Genomic DNA, 23,403 nt, shown 5'->3' on the forward strand with positions numbered 1-23,403 from the left:
GAGTCTGAGGTGAGCCTGAACTTTTCTTCCCTTATAGATGATTTGCTTTTTAAAATTTGCCACTATACCTGAGGAATCCTTTCTTTATATTTGATATATAACCTAACCACAATATACATTACTGCTGCATGCTCTGTGTAATTTATTTTTGGAATTTGAATTGTTCTTTAAATGAACAGATTTAATTCTTTCTACTTTTCAGGAGAAATTTCTTATTCTGTCCCTTTGAGCACTTTTTTGGTTCTGCATAGTGAGTTCTCTACACAAGGACATCACTTATCTATATGTTGGCTTGTCTTTATATATGTATACCCTTTATATGTATATTATACACACATTGATGATATACAGGTCTATGCAATTACCATGAAATTTAGTAAGGCTTCCTCACCTTCAAAGTTGAGGCTGCCATGTTAACTTCTCAAGAAAATCACTTGTCTTCTGCAAGTCCCATGGCCTTCTGCTCTCCCTCACTGAGCCTCTTGTTGCTAATCAGTGGTTTAGCTATTAAATATTTATCATGCACATAGAATATGTTTCTGCTACGAAGAGTCCATAATCTAGTTAGTAATGATTCTGCAATTCCTGGATGGTCTTCCAAAGTAGAACCAAGGATATCCAGAAGCATTTTTTCTCAAGTTTGGGAGCCAAATGTTTTTCTCTTTTTCCAGTTTTCCAAGTTGGTGGACTTGGAGAAAAAGATCTTCAGAGTAAAGAATACTCAGTCAATTAGTTGTAACATTTTCTGACTATTGGACACCATGGATGTTTAATACATGTTGACTGTACTCATCTCTCCTCCCAACATGCGCTGCTTTCTGTGAATGCAATATAAATTAATTACTCTTCAATTTATCTGAACAGTCCTCAGAGTCATAGAAATAGTTGTGTTTAAAGAGCAGCTCAGATAGGCAAAAAGAACTTATGACAGAAGTCTCAGGTTCAAAACTCAAGTCTCTTGTTTGTGAAACTTGCATGATAATAATATACATATCCTGTCTACATCCCAGAATTCTGGGACAATTAACTTATATCCTGGATGTGAAATTGTTTATGGACCATAACCTATACTAGAAATGTCAGTTGTTATTATAGTCTACATGCCAGTGTTTTCATTCCATTTCCTGGCCCAAACTAAATATCTTTAACTTTAAATTTTTTTGACAATTTTTTTTTCATTATCTAGCAACTTTGGTTTATTTTAGTTACAAGTGACAAAAATCCAACTCAAAATAATTTAAGCAACATTGTCTGATGGGAAGCCAAGTAATATCAATACTCTCTATCACTCTCTCCATCTCAGTTCTGCCCCCCTGTTTGTGAACCATGTTCTCCTTTGGAGTTAAAGATCCTCCATGTTACCTGAGAGGATAACTCTCGAAAACTCCATACAACTCAACTTTCCCTTAGTGTCCATATACCAGTTCCAGCAAATAATACTTGGGATGACTCTAATTGGGTCACATGCCCACTGCTGGGAGCAATATTTATCACCAACCAAGGATGGAGTTCCTTGGTTGGTTAATCTCACTATGCTAATTCCTGTGAGCCAGGGGTTAAAAAGGACAGGTCCTGTAGCTGACTGTCCAGTTAAAGCTGTAGGAACAGGGATTCTCCAAAGGAGGATTTGTTTGGGAGAAGTGAACCCCATGAGCCTTTTGCAAAAAATGAGATCAGGCATTTCACAAGAGAGAAAACACAGATGGTGAATAAATATATGAACAGATACTCAACTTCATTTAGTAGTCAAGGAAATTAGAAAGAGCTATGAGATACCAACTAGATGGGAGAAATTTTAAAAAGTGAGATAATAAAAATTTGGAAAGCACATGGAACAATGATCCTGCAAATACACAGGTTGAATTATAATCTGGTATACCTGCTTTGGAAAATAATTTGGTATTATTATGAAGGTTGAACATTCATATGTATCATGACCTGGCAATTCTACTCCTATATGTGTTAACTAAAACTGTATGTAGTACATCAGGAGAAATGTTCAAGAATGACCATAACTGAATTATTTTTAGTAGCAAAAAATTGTAAACAACTTAAACATCTGAAGAAGGAGGATGGATAAATTATTTTTGGTGTTTTCATGCAATGAAATACTATTCATCAGTGAATCAACATGGATTAAGCTTAGAAACTTTATGTTACGTGAGAAAGCAAGTTATGAAAGACTAATTACAGTATGGAACTTTTTTTTAAAAGTCAAAAACAAGAAAAAATGTGTTGTTAAATAACAAAAGCAAGAGAATGATTAACACAAAATTAAAAATAGTGTTTACCTCCGGGGTAGAGCGGTAGGCTGGCAATTTTTTGCTTAACATGGCAGTGGGTCTTCAAGTATTTATTATGCTTCATAACATACCTGCATGTATATATGTATATATATATATGCGCTACATATTTTTTATATTCTAAAATATTATGTAATAAAAGCATGGAAAAACAAAACATATGTTCATAACATATGTCTTTCCCAACAGACACACAAATGTTTTTCCCAGCTTACTTGATTGGAAATGTTAATTTCAGTAGACATTAATGTGAATACAACTAAAGAAATTTAAGGGTCAACATATAATTTATAGGCAGTTATAATTTTGTGTTAAGACATAGTAAAAGTTTGTTTTGGCCAAGTAACTAATGGAAAATTTGATAAGTTACCAAACTTTGAAAGACCAAAAAGCAGGGCATGCATTTTTCAGCCTGACCAAATGGAAATTTGAATTAAGTGGTAAGAACAAGCCACTGATTTAAGGGATTTATTTTGAATATTTTGAGCCATGTTTTCACCACAAAGCTATTAGACCGTAGAATAGTTACCCCAGGGGACTTCAAAAGATTCACTTGTTGCATCAGTGGATGTTTGCTCACATCAGTTCATGGAGAGTAAAAGTCAGCATTTGGTATCGGCAACAGGATTCTAAAATCATGTTAAAATTAACTCATATGGGAATAGTTTGCATTTGTCATCCTGTTAGGATTTTAGAAGTGGATTTTTATATTGTTTGGCATTTTTTAGTAACTTTCCCAAAACACTTAGCCTAGGCTATTCCTCAAAGGAATTAGGCTTAGACAAGGAGCAATGAGAATTCTCTATAAAAAGGGAAGATGATAGAAAGCAGGGTAAAAAGTGGAAGGAATGAATTAATGGAAAGGAGGGAACGAGTGTGAGGCAAGTGTAGAGGAAAGAGCAGTCCTGGGAGTGCACACACTGAGTCGTACACCCTGGCTCTGCCACTTACCAGCTATGTGACATGGGCAAGTTCCTCAACCTCTCTGATGTTCAGTGGACATATCTGTAAGTGAGGACTCTGGCATCTACCCGTCAGTATTTATTATACAGCCTTACCCGAGAAGGACCAATGAAGGGATGCCAAGAAGGTGAACCCCGTTTTAAATTATCTCTATGTTTTTAACATATAACCATAAAGAATGTGATTACCACGAAAGTGGTTTGTGTGAATGACTTGTGAGAATGAACATCTGAGAGTAGATTTTGGAGGGGAGGGCCCACTACCTAAAGGAGGTAAGGGAGAGAATGACTGGTGCCAGCCCTGTAGTTGAGCTAAGGAATGTACTCTTTTGCTTATGCATATGGCATACATACAGGTGGAAGTTGTTAACAAATATATTTATCCTACAATGTTTGGTTGTTCTTCCCCAGCTTTAAATGAAGCCAAGCTGGTGACTAAAAAGGAAGGTGAGATTGTGTTGAATCTATTGCTAGGGGTGGGTTAAGGGTTCTGTCTTCACACAATGGACACTTGAAGGAATCATCTCCAGATTTCTTTTCTCTGTTCTGGAAAGCAGTGCTGATGGAAGAAAGTAGATGGGCTCTGGAGCCAGGCAGACCTGGAGTCAAGCCCTGGTTCCTCCGTTTAGAGGTGTGTGATTTCAGACAAGTTATTTCACCTCTCTGAAAAATGGAATAATGCCATGCTCCCTCCTTAGCTTTACTTTTTCATCTTGGTTTTTGATATTTCTCTATAGACTTGATCATTGTATCTGACCTTCTTCTTTTGAGATGGGGTCAACTCTGAGATACTGCACCTTTCATCACTCCTACATTATCTACCCGTTACCGCCAACCTTGATGGAGCTCTAGCAGAAGGGCCTGTGCTTTCTTCATGACCACTAATCTCATCACTGCTGACAAGTCTTTGTCTCCTGGGTACATGTCATGATGACAGCTTTTCCCTGAGAGGTACTAACGTCAGTACAAGTCTTCAGTAACTTGGAGATGTTCAAGATTCTTGCCTTTCCCTTCCCCTACCCCAGGGATTCCCACTCTAGTGCCCTGCTTATCTTGCACCAGGGGAATTCGTATTGAAGACTTCAGTATCAACTTTACCAGTTGCCAGCTTGAGGTCTGCTCTGTGGAGTTCAGACTTGCTCACCCCCATGGTCACATGAGCCAAATTCTTCTATTAAGTCACTTAATATATATTCTTTTGGTTCTATTTCTCTGGGAAACCCTGACTAATACATCTTCTGTGTAGTTCTTTGCTATTAGGTCTCCATGGCCGGCCTCCCCCTGTACTGGAGAGTTGAGATTGGGGAAGTGAGTCTGGAGCTGTTGCATCCAGATCAGGGGATGCATGTTAGGCACAGGTGCCTGAGGAAGTCATAGTTTTTATAGTCCTGTTTGCAGTCCTACTCACTTGGCTGGACTCAGTTCTCATATTTAATCACAATGCATGGTGAAGGGAAGAAACGATACTTGTGGAGTCCTAAAGCATGCCAGGGATTTTATGTATTATCTCCTTTAGTTCTCTCACAGAGCCCTTCTTTTTTTTTTTTTTTTAAAGTAATATATATATATATATTTTTATTGATTTTGTAAAAATATTACATTAAAAAAATATGAGGTCCCATTCAACCCTACCACCCCCCCCACCACTCCCCCCCCCCCAGCAACCCTCACTCCCATCATCATGACACATCCATTGCACCTGGTAAGTAAATCTCTGGGCATCTCTGCACCCCATGGTCAATGGTCCACATCATGGACCATACTCTCCCACATTCCATCCGTGGGCCCTGGGAGGATTTACAATGTCCGGTGATTGCCCCTGAAGCACCATCCAGGGCAACTCTAAGTCCCAAAGGCGCCTCCACCTTTCATCTCTTCCTGCCATTCCCCATACCCATCAGCCACCATGTCCACTTTTCCCACTCCAATGCCACCTTTTCTCTGTGGACCTTGGATTGGTTGTGTCCGTTGCACCTCTATGTCAAGAGGAGGCTCAGATTCCACATGGATATTGGATGCAATCCTCTTGCTTTCAGTTGTAGGCCCTCTAGACTCCATGGTGTGGTGGTTGTCCTTCTTCAACTCCATCTTAGCTGGGTGAGGTGAGTCCAATAAATCAGATTGTAGGAGCTGAAGACAGAGCCCTTCTTGAGCACTGTTATACCCCTGTTTCAAGTGATTTCCTCCATCTCACACATTGAGGCCCAATATACACCTTCATGGACATCGGGCTCCATGGCATGGGGTCTGCCCACTAACACACACTGTCTCCTGATAGATAAAATAATCACACAGGTTATCCTCCTAGAATATTGTGCTGACCAAAACCTCAGGAGGGGGTCCTGGGTGACATTTTAGAGAGGAGGAAACTGAGGCTTTACAGCTTTAAGTGGGAGAACTGGACCATGAAACTGGTTCTTTTGACTTCAAGAGCAGCCATCAGGCTGTCACCTAGAGGGAAATGGGGGAGACATTTCTTTTATTATTCTAGAAGACACAGGACAGAACTGTGAGGGAAGGCTGTAAAGAGGCAGATTTTGGGGTGAAAAAGTAGGAATAAATGGGAGTTGTTCAAGACGGTTCATGTCCATCCTGCGAGAGATGGTGAGCAAATTTAGTGGAGAGACTGAGCTCAGTCTGCTGCAGTGGGAATTTGGCCAAGCCAAACTTCAAGGGCCCATCCAACTCTAAGTGCCCATGACTCTGTAGTTCCAGAAGCTTCTTGCTCTTTTCATGGAATTATAGATCATCTTATATGAAAGCCAAGACCCAGAATCCATGCCTGAATGTTCCAAGTGCCTCAATATTGCAGGCTTGGAGGATGGGGGCCATAAATGATTCAACTACTGCTCTCTGGTGTGAATCACCCAAGAATTCCAAGCCATTTGACTATTGATTTTCTGCTTTTGGCAACAGCCTCTCTGCTCTGTGTGATGTGATTTTGACTGCCATTCTTATCACAGGGAATCCACTATTTTGTTTAAAAGTCTCATCAATTACCTAAACTTGAATCATACTGCCCTTGAATGCACAACCCTAGATCCCCTGATGGCCTAAAGGAAAATGGATGTCATCATTGCCTGTAATCTTTTCCTTAAATCTATTCCCTTCTCAGTTCATATGCCTACAACTCAATGCTCTGAGACCAGGCTTGTGCTTTTAAAATGAAACTGCAGTTAATGGTCCAAAATATTTACATTTATGCCCTAAATCCAAAGAACCACAAAACTTTATTTCTCCTTTTGTAGTTTCAATATTTAATTAGTGATGAAGTACCAGAAACCTGTAGGGGAAAACCACCCCATTATTTTTTAAGTTATATTAAATTTACAACCCATTTCCACCTGCTCCCTTTGTCTCCACCTGTCTCTGTTGTACACAGATTAGTCTCAGCAGTCCCCACAGGAATACAGCTGTGTCATCACATATGGTGGCATCCTAATATTTCATACTAAGCTTTAAACCAATTAGGAATGACTACTGACTGTGCTGACTCATGGGAAGAGAAGGGGATAATGTGTCCTTCAGGTAATGAACTTCTTTGGGGACTTGACATATATTTCATTTTTCCAGTACTGTCGATTTTCCCTTGTCACATTTCTGTGAATGCGGCTTCACTTTGCTTCATTGTGCTAGGAGGCTTATGCAGAAATTAATATTTGTGAAGGAACCAAGCTTATATTAAATAACTATAGGGATTGCACCCAGTAAGGGTATCGAGTTCACCTCTACGGCCTGGGATGGGGGGAGAGAAGGGGGCTCAAGAGAGTTCAGGTAGATCTGGCCAAAATATGGGTATGCTGGGCACTTCATGTGCATTAGTCTCCCTCTAGTCTAGCAATTCTCAAACTCTAGCATGAGTGTGAAGCACCCAAGGGGCTAGTTAAACCACACTCTGGGGCTCATCCCCAGAGTTACTGATTCAGTAGGTAACATTCACACATTCCCAGGTGCAGCTGGTCTGATCTATGGAGTTCAGACTTGCTCACCCCTATGGTCACATGAGCCAAATTCTTCGATTAAGTCACTTAATATATGGTCTGCAGACCACACTTTGAGAACCACTGCTCCAGAGACAGGATATCATGATTTGACCTTTTGCCAGATGTCTGAGGTTTCCTTGAATGAAAATACAAGTCAAGGCTGCATATAGTTTCATATAATTAAATCAGGGACAACTAACTTAAAAGCTTATAGGGGCCAGGTGGGTCTTGTAAATAACCTAAGTGAGTGGAGCAGGCTGTGTAGCAGAGTCTGTCAAGCATGGTGGGACCCTGGTACTTGAAGAACTCTATGTCTAATGGGACAGCCTCAACTGAATTCTGGCAGAATGTGGTGCATGATAACATTTAATTTTATAAGATGAGGCCCAAATGCAGATTTTTAAAATGTAAAATTTCCCAATTTAATATGGAGGCTTTATACAAATGAAACATCACTCTGTGGACCACAGCAATTAGCCCTCAATGTGCTGGTTTCATTCTCTGTCCTAAACAAATCTACCACCGTTTTCCCCCAAAGGGTATATAGGTTTATTACAACATGCATAGCCTTTCTTTAGAGTTTCCTCAAACTTGGCCACTTGTCCATCCTTGTCCAGTGGAGGACTTGGGTCCCCAAGTTACTGCCATGGTAACCACAGGAGGGTGAATGTAACTGGGGAAATGCTGGATCAGAACCCCATTGGGTAACTAGATGAGAACCATGTACAAATTACATTGGAAAATTTGACTCTTTTTGACTACAGAGAAGGATGTAGCCCAAGGTGGGTGTTGGGTGTGGAACAATTTTTCTGTGTATGTTGAAGTGGCAGCTGTAGCTTCCTATGAAGCAAGGGTCTGCACCAAGGCAGAAGAGAGGCAAGGCCAGGGAGCCTAGATGCATCCCCTCCAAGGCACGTACTCATCCTAGGTGCTTTCATTTACAGCGTCTCATTGAATCCACACAGCAACATGGTAAGAGTCTTAGTGCCATTTTGTAGATGAAACTGAGGGCCTGTTTTCATAGTCAGTAAGGAGGTGAGCCAGGCCACCTGATAGGAAGACAGGTGACCCACCACTTGGACTCTGGGCAACTACACTTTTGCCTCTTTACCCAGGAATATAGCATAACAAATGGCTGGAAAACCATGGCTTTTATTTTTTATGACCCACAATTTTATAATGGGAATTGGTTTCACATTTTTACATGTTCCTGCATAGCATGAGCTTTTATTTTCTTGATTAGCATGAAAAATGACCCCTGAGACATTCACTGGAAGCTCAAGTAACCTGCTTTGAAATAGGATGTTAACAGAAACCTCTATTTCCCTGCATAGCTCATGCCAGAGTCATTAACACCTCGAGTTTGAACAGGGCAGGTCCTAATTCTTCAACTGAAAGTTTTTTCCTAAGTTCAAACTGTTAGAGGTAGTAAAAAGTCTTTTAAGTGCTTACTCTAAAATAACCCCCTTTTAAATATTTTCCTGTTATATAGGTCTATATATATTGATAGATCTTTGGAAAATGAATTATTAATATTTTGGGAGGTGGTAGTGGGGTACCTGTGATTTTGATATTATACAACATGTCTTGATCAATCAATGTTTGAGTGTCATCTGGCTCTAAGCTAGAATACATGTAAATAAAAATGTACTCTGGCCTGACTCCTACCTCCATATAAACTCCTCTGAAATGGAGATGACAGCAGCGAGAAGACAGTGGAGTCTGAGCCCAAAAACATGGAAAGTCTAAGTGAGGTATTCAGTGTTCATCTGGTATTCATTGCCATAACATTAATCTCCATGAATTCTCCTGGTATTAATGTAGATGTTCTGCATTTAGTATCTACTTCCAGTGGAATTTCATTGTAATTGAGCACTAAATGATGTCCACTTAAGGCAAAGTGGTTCCAGAATTTTGGTAATAAATGGATTTTAGTGGAATAGAAGATCCCAGCTTCATAGCAAAGTTGACATTAGACTCTTTATTCTCTAATTGTCATTGACTGTCTTTACTGTATTATTTCCAGAAAGTTCATAATTTCCCCAGCTGAACAAATAATAATTTATGAGTGGAGTAAGAACACTGGATGATGTGGTGTCATTGATTTTTTTTTAAGTGCTCTTGTTTCACAAAATATCTTTTAAAATCACTTGAATCATCTCTTGGTGCCAATATTAATGGCTTGGAATTACAAGCGGATTGCTTGAATAGTAACAATGATAACAATAAGTATTGAGTGCTTACTGTGTGCTAAACACTGTTAAGGTAAATGCTTTCTGTTCATTATCTCACTGGATCCTCACCACAAAATGAGAGGTCCAGCTATCATTTGCATTTTGGGCATAACAGGTGTATTAGTCAGGATTCTCTAGGGAAATAGAACCAACAGGAGATAGCCATAAATATTATGAGATGTTTATAAGAATTGTTTCAGGTGACTACGGAGATGGGCAAGTCTGAATTCCATAGGGTAGCCCGCAAGCTGGGAACTCTGATGAAGGTTTTCAGTGAATTCCACAGGAGAAGCTGGCTGGCTGAAGGAGAGATGGAAATTCTCCTTCTGACTACTGAAATCATCACATCTCTTTTTAAAGTCTTCAAATGATTGGAGGAGACATCTCTCATTGTTGAAGGCCATCTCCTCAGTTGATTGTAAATGGTATGAGCCATAGATACAATCAACTTATTGATTATTTAAGTCCACAAAAGGTCCTCACAATAACAATCAATCCAGTGCTTGCTTGCTTGATCAAACAACTGGACCCCAAAACCAGGTCAAATTGACACATGAACTTAACCTTCACAATATGTTAAGTAATTTGTATGAGGTCATAAAACTAGAAAGTGGTAGAGTTGGGATTTGAATTCATAGCAGGCTGGCTGTCGGCCTCAAAGTCAGTGTTTTTAAGCACTGCTCTTAATGACTTAAGTGCTGTTAATGGACAGCTAGAATTCCCTATAAGTAGATGTAGCAAAGTTTGGATTTCCAGACTGGTGAGAAACTCCTGGGTTCCTTTATCACAAGCAGAATAGACTTGTTAAGATCACCTAAACTCAAGAAGCTTATTAAGTGATAGCTGTTTTGTTTTTTCCCCTCAAGCTCAGGGATGGTAGAGAGCTGACGTTTAGGGGAGAAATCATCTGAAAATGAGAGAGACAATGATTCCATAAAGCAGATAACTAGTAGGTTAAATAAATCACCACTACTGTATTTCTATATAGTAGTTTTGCCAGACATAAAATGGTGACTAGTTAACTAAGGGTTAGAGCATGAGTTGGTTAGAGCCGAGCTGAAGGTTCTGTGTGGTCACAACTCGTGCAGCCCATGCTTAATGTTCTGGATGACCCACGGGATTGGTCTGTCTCAGTTCTAAGACTAATCAACCAATGGCCTTGGTGAAGAATCTTGATTTCTTTTATTTGCAAAATGAAGGGATAGGTTGAATTCAAGATGTCAAGACTTTCAAACCTAGAGTTCAGCATTGTAAACCTTTCTTCAAAAGAAATAGGGTGCAGAATCCTAATATGTAGAATATCTGTGATTGAAGTAGGCACTGCTTCCTCCCCATTCCAAACTGGAAACTTCCTGGGTTCTTGTCCTGGTCCATATCCCCTGAGAACTCACTAGGTCTCTTGGGACAAGTTTAGAAAACCTCTGGACTAGCTCCTCCTGCAGGGTTCTGCTAACTCAAACCTCCATTACTACTATATCTGGATATAAAACACACCCAGAACAATTTGTTATGATTTTATGAACACTGGGAATTGAGTCATTGATAAGTTTCCCTTTATATGTATGGCATCTCTCAGTGTAGAGTAAACCTGATAACTTGCCTAGGGACAGGCTATAGGACATTGAGGTACACATTTTGGATTAATTATCACATTTGTCTTCCCACCATTCGTTTTTCTTCTTTCCTATTTCTAGTAAATTGTATTTGTGTATTTCACAATTCTGCAAGCCAGTTTAAATCTTTTTTTGAGCAAGATGGAATAGGAAACTAACCAACAAGCACCCCCACATCTTTCCTGATCCCCTGCACAAAATGTGTATTTAACTTCTATGAACACTGCTTGGAGCTCAAATGTCACTTCCTCAAGGAAGGCCTGGTCTGGTAGCCTCCACTCCTATCCATCTCAACAGCTCCTGCTGTCACCCTCATCACACCTGTCCTCACCCTTTATTGTACCTGTGATTATGGGGCTGTGTGATGTTGGATTCAAGTTTGAATCCACAGTGGACAAAAAGCTCTAAAAGAGAGGGGAGCATATGTATGGTGCCCACAATTTTATCGTAAGTACCTAGCACATGTCTCCACACAGAGAGGCTATGCAACAATTATTTGCATGAATCCACGTGGAAGTTCTTTTGTCTTGTGGCAGTCTAACCAGTGCCCATTCATTCATGGTGAAACTCTGTAGCCAGGCTGCCTGCTTCGAAGCCAGGCACACCAGCTCACTGTGTGTTCCTGGGTGAACCACATAAATATTTTAAGGCTCAGTTACCTAATGTGTAGAATAAAACTAATAATAGAATCTATTTCATAAGTTTGTAGGATAAATAATGAGAAACTTCCAGAATCATATATGTGTGTGTGTGCATAGGAAGATTTTGTGTGTATGTATGGGATTGTGTATGGCTGAGTTTGGTGGGTGCATGTATTGGGAGTTTTGTGAATGTGTGTGTATGTGAGGGTTAAGGGTGTGTGTGGGGGTTATGTGTGAGAGGTGTAGGTGTGTGTGTTGGTGGGCATGGGGGGTTCCATTTAAGGCTCAGAAAGTACATCTGATGGGAGACTAGACCAGCAAAGCAGCACAGCTTATTGGTAGATAGTTACTTGTGAGGATAAGAAGCTGGAAATCATGGGGTGGGGTCCAGTTGGGGCCAGGCTACAAGATTTGATCTTAGTCCTATTAGGTTACAAAGTCAGACACACAGTAGGTCCTCAGCTAACCATTGCAAAATGGTTACAGGAAACAAATGAATCTTTAGAGACTTAGCAGGAGGCCATTAAAGTCTCCATGCTGGGAAAAAGCAGTTCTTTATTGTTAATGCCACCACCTCAGATAATATACTTTTTATCTCTGCTCATAATGGTAATGTAGATAAATTCCATAAATCAAATCTCAGCAGTAAAAAGGTTAATAAGTTTATGCTGTGTAATTGAAAGCCATATTGGTGATTAAAAGGATTTTATATATCAGTTTTCTGGGTCACCAACTAATTATTTTCAATGGCCAGTAATAAAACACTGCATCATGGCTGGCTAGATGCTGCAAACTGTCAGATGTTAATTCGTGTAGATAGGACTTGAGCAGGTTACCTTAAGTTGGCTGGCCTTTTCTCTTAGACATAAACTATTACAATCTCTGCTTCTTGTTTTGTGCCAAGCTTACATGATGCTTTGGGAACTTTTTTACCCAAAGTAAGGAAGTTGGGCTGTCCCCCTCCCCCTCCCCCCAAAAAAAGACATGTCTAACTCCTAGGACCTGGTATAGCTATAATCATGTTTATGGTGCTTGGCACTGCTAATTCTAAGCAGTTTCTCTTACAGCTGGATCATGGCTGTGAATGGACACAAAGCTGACCATCCTTGTTGAGAATAGAAGATTTGCCAAGCCATGGAGAAGTTGTTTGACGTGGAGCAAATGAACATTTATTGAGCCTTTAAAATGTTCCAGGAACGGGACTTTGTGATTTATAACCCCTAGAGGTCACTAAGGAATGCACTCTCAATCTGAGATCAGTGAGGGGGAAACTGAGGCTGAGAAAGTTTAGATGATTTTCCCAAGGCTTGGATCTATCTGACTTCCACCCTTAAGTAGGTCCACTATCTGGATATATATATATATATATATATATATATTCCTGGTTTCATGGAATAGCATAGGAAGGTATAACAGCAACAAAAAATATAAAAAACATTTATGGGTTGAAGGTAAAATTTTGAACTTGGTTTGAGATTTTGGAATTGATGGCAACAAGGCTGCTGTACTGCATAAAGCACACATTGTGTTCTGGGTAAATGGTCTCCTGGAGTCAGGAGAGGCAGTGGTATTAGTGATGGGGTTGATGGTCCCCAGTTTCAGAGGCTACTTAGGGGTGAGGGAAAGGAGACAAGGAGGGAACAGTGGAGGAGGGTCCTTTGTTTTGACTCCCTGTATTCTTCCTTAGAAGTGGATCTGAATTATAGTTTACACTGTAGTTTATACTCTCTCCCAGTCCATTCAGTGGGTTATGGCAGGATATATGATGTCCTGCATCTGTCATGGCAATATCATTCAGGACAACTCTAAGTCCTGAAAATGCCCCCTTATCACACCTCTTCTTTCCTTTCCCTGCCCTCAGCAACTCCCGTGGCCACTGTCTCTACATCAATGATACAGTTTCTTCCATTGCTAGAATCACAATAATTCTATAGTAGAATACCAGCAAGTCTACTCTAATCCATATTTTATTCCTTCATCCTGAGGACCCTGGGATGGCGATGCCAACTCTGCCTCTAACTCGAGGGGAGCTTAGATCCCACATGGCTGATGGATGGAATTCTTCTGCTTGCAGTTGTAGACTCTCTTGGTTCCCTGGTGTGCTGGTTGACCATCCACACCTCCCTGTTAGCTGACATGGGCAAGCCCAACCAACTGTAGAGTAGGTCCTGCAACTCTACTGAGGCTCAGGGCACAGCTGGCACACAGTCAGTCCAGAGATTCAAGTCTCCGGAGCATACACCAAACCCAGTAACCTATAATCCATGCTGTGTAGCAGTTCTTCAAAATGTATTCGTCAAATGCAATGTGCCACACTGATGAAAGAATTTGGTGATGTGGGAGGAGTGGGGTATACGGGATCCTCTTATATTTTTTAATGTAATATTTTGTATGATTTATGTATCTTTAAAATTTTTTTAAATCTATAAAAAATGTGGGTCTGATTTGTCACTTAGCCAAAATGCCATCACCTCTAGACTTTGTTCAAAAGATATATATTTACAGGAGGTTTATATCAGTAAAGAAACATAAGTATTGTATATTTAAGTATGATTTAGTGGGCTTAAACCAGAAAAATTGCTAGATCCAGAGGTCAATATCTTTTCTTTGACATTTGGCTATGGCTGATTGTGCCCCATTTTAAAGAAGAGAAATTAAACCTGGAACCTTCATATAGTTAAAGCCTTTCTTTTTGTTTTTCTAGCTCTTTTTCTGTTTTCTGGTATTTTGAAAAATAGGCACTGTGTTGGTTGGGGGTGGGGAGGCAGGGGTTAGGAGGATTTGCAAAATCATTCTTTTGGGACTCTACAAGGTCTGCTAATAGATGAATCAGAAAGTTTGTACTGCTCAGTGACTTTCTTCAAAGGCAAATCATTTGCAGATGAAATAAAGAACGAAAATGGGGCAGTGAATGAATGCATTGTCTTGGCTGAGGAGTTTAGTCTTTTACAGACTACCCAAGAGCCCCCAGGATTGTGACGCCTGGTTTAAAGAATCTATTTGACAGCTATGTTAATCAAACCACCAAATAAAGGGGAAAATCTGAAGATGGCCCTGAGATTGGGCACTCCTAGAATCCTCCATGGGCTTGGTAATTAAACCCAGGTGCTTTCTATTCTTGGCATCCAGTGCTAGGAAGGACTGACCCTCAGTGACTTCCCATTCCCATCTGCCGTCAGGCGGGATGTGAAATGTATGAGCGGCCTCAGTCCATTCCTAGAGGAAGAAGGAGACATGATTAACCCAATAACCCAGGGTGGAGCCTCAGCAATGTGTGCCGGGACAGGGTGAATGAATCTCCTCTGGGTCAGAGTGGACGTTTTCACCTCTCTGGAAAAGTGGGACTTCTTACATTACAGGGAGTCTTCTTTGTATCCTCTGTGACATGAGCTCAAAAGATGAAAACTCCTCTAATGGCCCAACCATATTTTAGAAACATAAAAATTGGTGATAAAGTAGGGATTAGGGGTAACGGGAGCAGGAGGAGAAAAGTGGAGAGGCAGACTTGAAAGGGAAGAGAGAAAAGGGGAGAGAACGACAAATATACTCCCATTAATAGGAAAACAAATGGGCTTCAGATGGCTTGAGACACAAGTGACATGTATCTTTAATGGGAAGCATATTTTGAATAAAACCAAGAAGGCACCATCCATCATCTCTCCTCCTGACGTACTTTAACCATGTGCATCAGGTCCTCTGTGACTCATGCTGGGATTGTGGACGAGAGCTAAGTCAGGAGGGAGAGGCTTGTCTGGACCCCAGGAGCTCAGACCTGGGCGCCCAGGGTTGGCCGTGCCTCATGCATGGTGAAAGGGTGACCCAGGATGTGGGGAAGGCAGACTGCTTCTTACAGGGAAAATCCATCTCTGTCAAGCTCATCCCAATTGCTGATGGCTAGTCTCCATGCTAATAACGAGCTAGGGAGAAAGGAAGATGGAAGGAGAGCAGGGGCTTTTACTTGGGAAAAGCAGTACAAGTGCTGTGCCTTTGCTCTGGGCCATTCTTTCCCTCCAGGGCCCAGATCTTCCCTGACAGGTTTTTCCTATCTCCATCCTCTCCTTCCTCGAAATTTTTATGTCATTTCCCACTCTCACCTCATCTGATGAACAAAACCACTCTGGCATGAGAATGCCTATTAATGGATACATCAGATCATGACCTGAGACTTCAACAGAGCCTGTTGGGAAACAATTCCTTGATCCAAGGAAAAGCTTGAATCGGGGGAATTTCAAACATCCTTGTCATCAGGGCAGGATCTAGATGAGGTGAGTGGAAGTGCTCACCTCAGGCACAGAGTTTAAGGGGGAGTAAAAACACTCAGTGATTAAGATCAATAATACTTTAAAAATAAAAATTAATGCAAAAACTCCAGAGTGAACAAAATAACAAAATTTAAAACACAGGCTCCATGGGCTATGATCTGGGCGAGGTGAGTGAGGTGCTCACTCTCAGTGCCATGCAAGTGCAGGGTTGCATCTGGGCTCCACTTAAAATCTTGGTATTTTGCTCATGTGAAGTTGGGGTTGGTGAGGTCACGATGGACCAGTGCCTGCTTTTCCAGCTCTAGCTCCAACCACATGCTGCAGCTGGCTGTAATTTTTTCCCAGAACTCATATAGTACATTTTGTATACATTCCCTCTTTTCATTCAAGCTGTGTTCAGTGGGGTTCTGTGTCTTGCAACCAATAACCCCTAAAACAGAAATAACTTCATAGAACCTTGTCAGAGATTCATAAGAACTTTACTTCTAGATTTTGCCTTCTGTTTGTAAACTGTAAAGAGCAATTTTCTAACAATGTAAAGGATTTACTTTTAAAATATATGTTATCTCTAATCTCATTACTCTATCACAACCATTTTCATTTTTACATGTTCCCTTATAAGATCTGATCATTGTTTTATATAGTCATGATCATAATGAACATATAATTTTGTATTCTGTTCTTTTTGGTGAACTTTATATACAAAATACTTTCCATGTTATGTGTTGATGGCTTTAGGACATTCTATTGGGTTTATATTCCATATTTTAGTTATTCAATCCTTTATTGATTTTTCCATATTATAGATGATGTAGAAATGAATATGTTATCTCTATAGATTTTATTTTCTTTAAGATTATGTTCCCAGAAGTAAGATTTCTGAGCCAAAGTCCGATGTGGAATGAACACAACCAAGCCAAGGTCCACAGGAAGGAGGAATACAGTAAAGATTAGAGTGGACTCAATGATATTCTATTCATGAACTATTTTGGTTAATAATCGAGAAAATGTGGCATTGGTATGGAAAAAGTGGCCATGGTGGCTGCTGGGGGCGGGGAATGGGAGGAAGAGATGAGATGTGGAGGCATTTTCGGGACTTGGAGTTGTCCTGAGTGGTGCTGCAGGGACAATTGCTGGACATTGTATGTCCTCCCATGGCCCACTGGATGGAACGTGGGAGAGTGTGGGCTATGGTGTGGACCACAGGCCATGGGGTGCAGTGATGCCCAGAGATGTACTCACCAGATGCAATGGATGTGTCATGATGATGGGGGAAAGTGTTACTGTGGGGGGAGTGGTGGGGTGGGGGCGGTGGGGGTGAATGGGGACCTCATATTTTTTGAATGCAATATTTTTAAAAAAATGAATAAATAAAATACAATTTTAAAAAAAGCTTCTTCATATTTCCATGTAAGTTTTCATGAGCACTTAGAATTTACAGTGAAAACAATAGAAATTGAACTGAAGGTAATATTATATATAAGCTACCTCATTTCCAATTTAAATGGGGTGAGGATTTAATCTTTGAAATTTGATTTATTTATATTATTGTTTGATTTCACATTTGAACCACAAGTAGATTTGTTTTCCAATTGCAGTAGTGTCTTATGGTTCCACCAACTACTTTTTCTTTTTCCAGTTTATTTTTCAAACCAGAAAAGCAATCCTATATTATGGTTTCTTTACCAAGAAAATGCTTTTGGCATCTCTGATGATAAGCAATTAGTCATACAAGTTGCAAATTTAGATTGGAGCTCTAATATATACACAGCAGATATCTGATGCCAAAGTATTTCTTGTAAAAAATATTAATGTGACACAGCCAAGAAAGAATTAAAATCTTCCATTACAATGGTGCCTTTGTAGCAATGAAGAATAGTTCCTAAACCATTCAGAATTAAATACATGCAAATGAAAATCCAATGCCATGTTTCACATATTAGTGATTTGCTTTCCACTGAGACATTTAAGGTCACCTTTAAGCAAATAGTTAAAACAAAAGAAGAACTTGGGGCTCCAAAGCCTCCATTTTCCCAATTAAGGCTAGTGATTAAGCAAATATTCCTGATACATGGGCCATTCTCTCTTTACAAAAGAATACTACTAACATTTTCCCCAAAACCAACATTTTGAAACATTAAAGTCATTCTCAGCTTAGATAAAATAAAAATGGAGGTAGAAAGCCAAAATGTGGTCATGGAGAGAGAGGTCAGCATCTTTAAAAGCAAATCTTGCTCTGGCTACATCCATTAGTGGAAATACTTTCATCACAAGCAGCATTAGGTCAACAGCTTTCAAATCCAAACTCCCTTTCAACAGAAGAACTTTCTGGGGTAGACATGGAAACTGGAAGAAAATGAAAGGAAGCGCACTTGGCATATCACAGAGATGAAGTCTTAGCTTGCTAGAAGACCAGGGAAAATCTAACTCCTAAAGTAGATTAAGATAATATTGGAAATAAGCAGTGCCTCAGAGATCAGTCTTATAGATGAAGAATCGAAGTTTCCGTTGTTTGTTCAATGTCAAATGGGTAGATTGATCCAGCACCAGGGCTACAAGGCAGCTTTTAAAAATTCTGTGTGCCATCACTCATCTCACTACCAAGTCACTGACAGTAATTCACTTCCTGGAGGTTTGCCTCCATTCCTGTTTATTTCCATTCTGTGCTCACCAAGCTTCTGCCCTGGGACCCATCTAGGGAAGCCCTATTCCAGGTAGTGCTGTACTGGACCTAGAATGTAAGGACTGCCCCCCAAATACCTTCCCCTGTCCTCTCAGGGCTGGAACTCCTGCCTTTGTTCACCAACTCTTAGCTCACTTCTCCAGAACATATTTAATTGGCTCCATCCAGCCTATGGATTTTTTTTGTTTTCTTCTGATTAGGTAGTAGCCTGGTCCCTTCCAAAGGAACTCAAGAGCAATTCTAGAGAAAGGAATGTTGACTGGAAAGACAGTCCAACAATATGTGTCCTTCAATTAAGCATTGTGTTTGTGCGCTATTCTGTGACATATACACAGAATATTGGCAGGAGACAGAATTGAATCAGGAGTTTCTGTGAAGGAACTTTACAGAGGGTACTACCTATAGAGCCATGGGCAGCTTTAAGGGACCAGACAAGGATATTGAGGCACCCAGAGAATGGCAACAGTAGGGATCTGTCCCCACATGGGACTGAAGTGGAAAATGGAGGAAATAGTGCTATTAGAGCTTCACGAGAGCTGGAGCCAAGGAGGGTGTAGACCAGGGGCTATTAACCAGGGGTCCATGGAAAGATTTCAGGGTCCATGAGCTTGAATTGAAAATTCGAAAAACCATTATTCTTGTAAGGGCCGTGTTGGTGCAGGTGTGATATATTTATTAAATAATACACAGTATAGTGTGGACTTAGTAAGCGGTCACCTGATTGACAAAGGGATTTGTGGAACAAAAAAAGGTTTAGAACCCCTGGTGTAGACTCTGCCGGCTATATTGTACTTAAGCATAGAGGGCCTGAGGAAGAAAGACTTGCCTCTCTCTCTGGCCATGTTTCATTTCCTGAGGCCTCCTCCTGGCTAAACCCAAAAGGAAGCCAGTTGACAAAGTAGCCTTTGGATGTAGCTTGTGAGGGTCGTCCTCCCAGGACACAGACTAGACCAGAGAAAAGAAGAGAATGGATTTGGGGGTAAAGGGAAAAATATCACCGAGTATTTTTCTGTGTGTCTTTTCATCCTAGGTTTATAACAGGCGCATTTTATGGTTGAGGAAACTGAGGTAACTTGGCAAGCTACTTTGAATCCTTTCTGAAATGAGGTAGTTTATAAATAAATAAATAAACTTGCTCTTGGTCCCAGAGCTGGTGTGTCCCTGGGATCTGAACAGGTCTGTCTGATCCCTAAGATAGTAACAATAGCTAATGCTCTATAGCAACCAGATTATATGCCAAGCACTGTGCTAAGACATTCACAATCATTAGCTCACTTAATCCTCACATCAAAGCTAGGGGATAAGTACCATTATTCTCATTTTTCTGACAAAGAATGAAGTTTTAGGGAAGTTAAATATCTTGCTCTAATTCATACAGTGATGGAGCCAGAATTCAAACCCAACTGTCTGAACCCAAAGTCCTTGCTTTTAACCACTTCACCATAATGCACCTTTCCCAGTGCCTCCTCGGTGTCTTGAAGTGTCTGTGGAGAACAAATCCAGGCTATTTAATGTGGATGTCTAGTCAAGACCTGCACCTCAGTTTCCTCCTCGAGCACTGAGCTCAGGGAGTTCCATGTTCAAGAGGTTCCTGGTGGCTGTTAATAGCCAGGGGACATCTTATTCTATGGAATAATCATGACTACAAATTACATTTTCTCCAGTTCTTAGAACAAGTCTGCAGGGTACATGCTATCTCCATTTTACAGATGGAGTAATTCAGATTCAGAAAGGTGGACACTCAAGCAGGCTCACAGGGTGCTAAGTCATACCTGGAATGTGAAGCCAGGTCAGACTGATAATAAAGTCTGTACTATTCTCTTCGATTCACATGTCACACTTTCTCATCCACCTTCAGATCAATTAAGAACTAGAAAAGAATTCTAAGAGTTTGTTCCAGAGCATCAGCATAGCTCTAACACATGGCATCTTTGGGATGCCATCTCCTCATCCAACCATGAAGATAGAAACCTCTCATCTCTTTTTGTCTTCTGTGGGAACAAGCAAAAAAAAAAAAAAAAGAATGAAAGAGTGAATGAATTAATAAATGAATAGATAAACAGCATATACATTCTCATTCTCACTCTACGAAATTCATAATATAAACTTCTTTTTATTGAGTTATTAAAAGCCTGGGATATGTGGTTACTCCTATTTTACTGAAATCAGGTCGCCAAAAGATGAAAGCTTCATGATTTCAATTTAGTTTTCCTTCTGCCTTGGAAGTTGTCTCCACTAGTCTTTCTAATGATGGGGACAGAATAAGCCTGTAGCAAATATTTAATAGGCACATTTATTTGGTGTTCTGGGTGCTGGACAGAATTCACAGATGGTGTGATCTTTGCCTTTGGGGGCTTGTCATCTGAGACATAGATGTTAAATCCTATAAATTTATGGGACTAAGATCAAACAGCCAATGAATGCTGTGTCTAACACTTAGTTCAGCATTCTGCCCCTGGTGTGCTTGACTGAAAAAGGACCTACTTTTGGCAGAGAAGATTGTCCTCTTATATATAAGCATTCAGAGTTTGAAGGGCACATAGAGAGTAGCGGAAGAATAATGGAACAGTGGAAGAACAATCACACCAGCTGAGCTAATCCTGGCAATCTGGAGAGTGACTGGTATGTCCACTGTTAGCGGCTGGGCAGGTTCCTACCAGAGTATAGCTTCTTAAACCTAAATGTACATACAAACCATCTGGGAATCTTGTAAAAATGCAGATTTTGATTCACTAAGTCTGGGATGAGGCTCAAGAGTCTTCTAATTCCCAGGTGGAGCTGACATTGCTGGTCTGAGGACCACACTTTGAGAAGCAAGATCCTAAGATATGCATTTATCTAAATGCTGTAGTGATCTCATGATTAGGTCAGTGGTTTACAAAGGACTTTATCCAGGGCAAGACCAATCTTGTATAAGAGCATCTGATGTCACAGAAGTCATTGCTGTTGTACTCACCTTGGCTTCATGATTGTTAGTGCAACTATTTTGGAGGATCTTAGGGCACAATGTTGCAAGCACCAGAAACCAACTTAAAGAGGTGCAAATAAAAGAAAATTTATTGTAAGACAGAGACAAGTCCCTTAGAACTTAATGACAGCCCCAGGGGTACTGGAGCTAGAAAAAAGCAAATTTCTCTGTCTTTGCTTCCCACTGTGCACCTTCTCATTGAATTTCTTGCATACAGCCCATCAAGGCTACCCACCTAGGCCAAGCCTGCCAACCCAGTACCTCAACCACTCACAGCTAGCTGACTCCTCCTCAAGTTGTAATTCCAAATTTCCAGATCACATTGGTTGAAATTCAACCCAGAGTCTAGCCTGGGTCCAAGGCCAGCTAGAATTGGAGGCAGGATGGCATGATCCAGAAGTTGCTAAAGCTGAGGTCTAATAAGACAGTATGAAGGGGGAGGAATGGTGGGCATGTCTGCCCCAGGTGGACAATGCTCGCTGATTTCCTTGTTTACAGATGAGGCAGGGAAGACTAAGAGATGTTCTGGCGCACACACCAGTTAAGTGGTGGACCTGAGATCACACCTGCATCTTTCTGATGTCCTAGATCAGGAACCTTCCATTTTTTTTCACTTCTGTTCAGGACGTGATAGACCCCAGGAAGAGCCCTCTGTGACCTGCCTCACATCCCCCCATTTAAGAGCTCTTAGCCTTTGTTTTAATGTTTCTCTTTTAAGAAGAATTGCACATGCCCTCTCTTGGGGAGGTGGTTTTGGCCCCTTCTTGCAGGCTCCCCACACTAAGACCCTGGATGTCCATTCTGTGGTTTTAGTTTCATAGCCAATCCTGAAGGGGGCATAAGCTTTAGGGTTAACCATTTTCTGGAGCCCAGACCTGGGATACCCACCCATGAACACATAGCTCCCAACATGGCCTTCAAGCATCAACACTTGATATCTTCAAAACACATCTTGGATGGCTCCCTTTCTTGTTACCCACCCTCTGCTCCCCCTCCAGGACTGCATTTAGGTTTATTCTGTAAATGCCATCCTTCTCCCTCACTTTTCAACCTGGACCTCTGCCGACCTTGGGCGATTCCCCTGGGTGACCATTGCCTCTTTGCTAGCTTCCCGATGCCCAAACTCATCACCAGGATCAGATGGATGTGACTGGCATTTCTGGATTCCCCTCAGAAGCCCCTCCTGTGTCCCCAGTGTATGTTATACTCTGGTGGGCCACTTGGGATTCCTGCCATTCCCCAATGGCTTCCTGCTTCCTGGGCAGGACGTTGGTTTCAGTCAAATTTGCCTTTCAGTGATGGAATGGCAAGGTGATGAAAGGAGAGATGGTGAGTTCCCAAGACCACCTTTGCTACCTTGACCATGCTGCCTAATGTCTTTCTTGACCCAGGAGCTCCAATCTCTTTCATGATCCACATCAGGTACACAACAAAATGCTCTTCCTCTAAGCATTCTACCTGTGGAGGGGAGTAGGATGGCGATGCTATCACCTTTCTGCACAGTAGCCTCCCCTATCCAACCTGAGGACAGGTGTAGAGGATCCATAGAGAAGGGATTGCCCAGAGGCAGAGGGAAAGGCTGCTAATCAGAGGCCAACAACAGGTGGCAGGAGAGCCACAGGAGGCTGTCATGTGGAGCACAGAGTACTGTGGTCTGACCACCAGCTAGTCACCACCACCTGGAGGCAGGGACTGCATCATGGTTGAATCAGATGGAGATCAGCCCACACAGGACTGCCTGCCTAGCCCAGGAA

Source organism: Dasypus novemcinctus, chromosome 3 (assembly GCF_030445035.2).
Source record: "Dasypus novemcinctus isolate mDasNov1 chromosome 3, mDasNov1.1.hap2, whole genome shotgun sequence".
Classification (NCBI taxonomy): domain Eukaryota; kingdom Metazoa; phylum Chordata; class Mammalia; order Cingulata; family Dasypodidae; genus Dasypus; species Dasypus novemcinctus.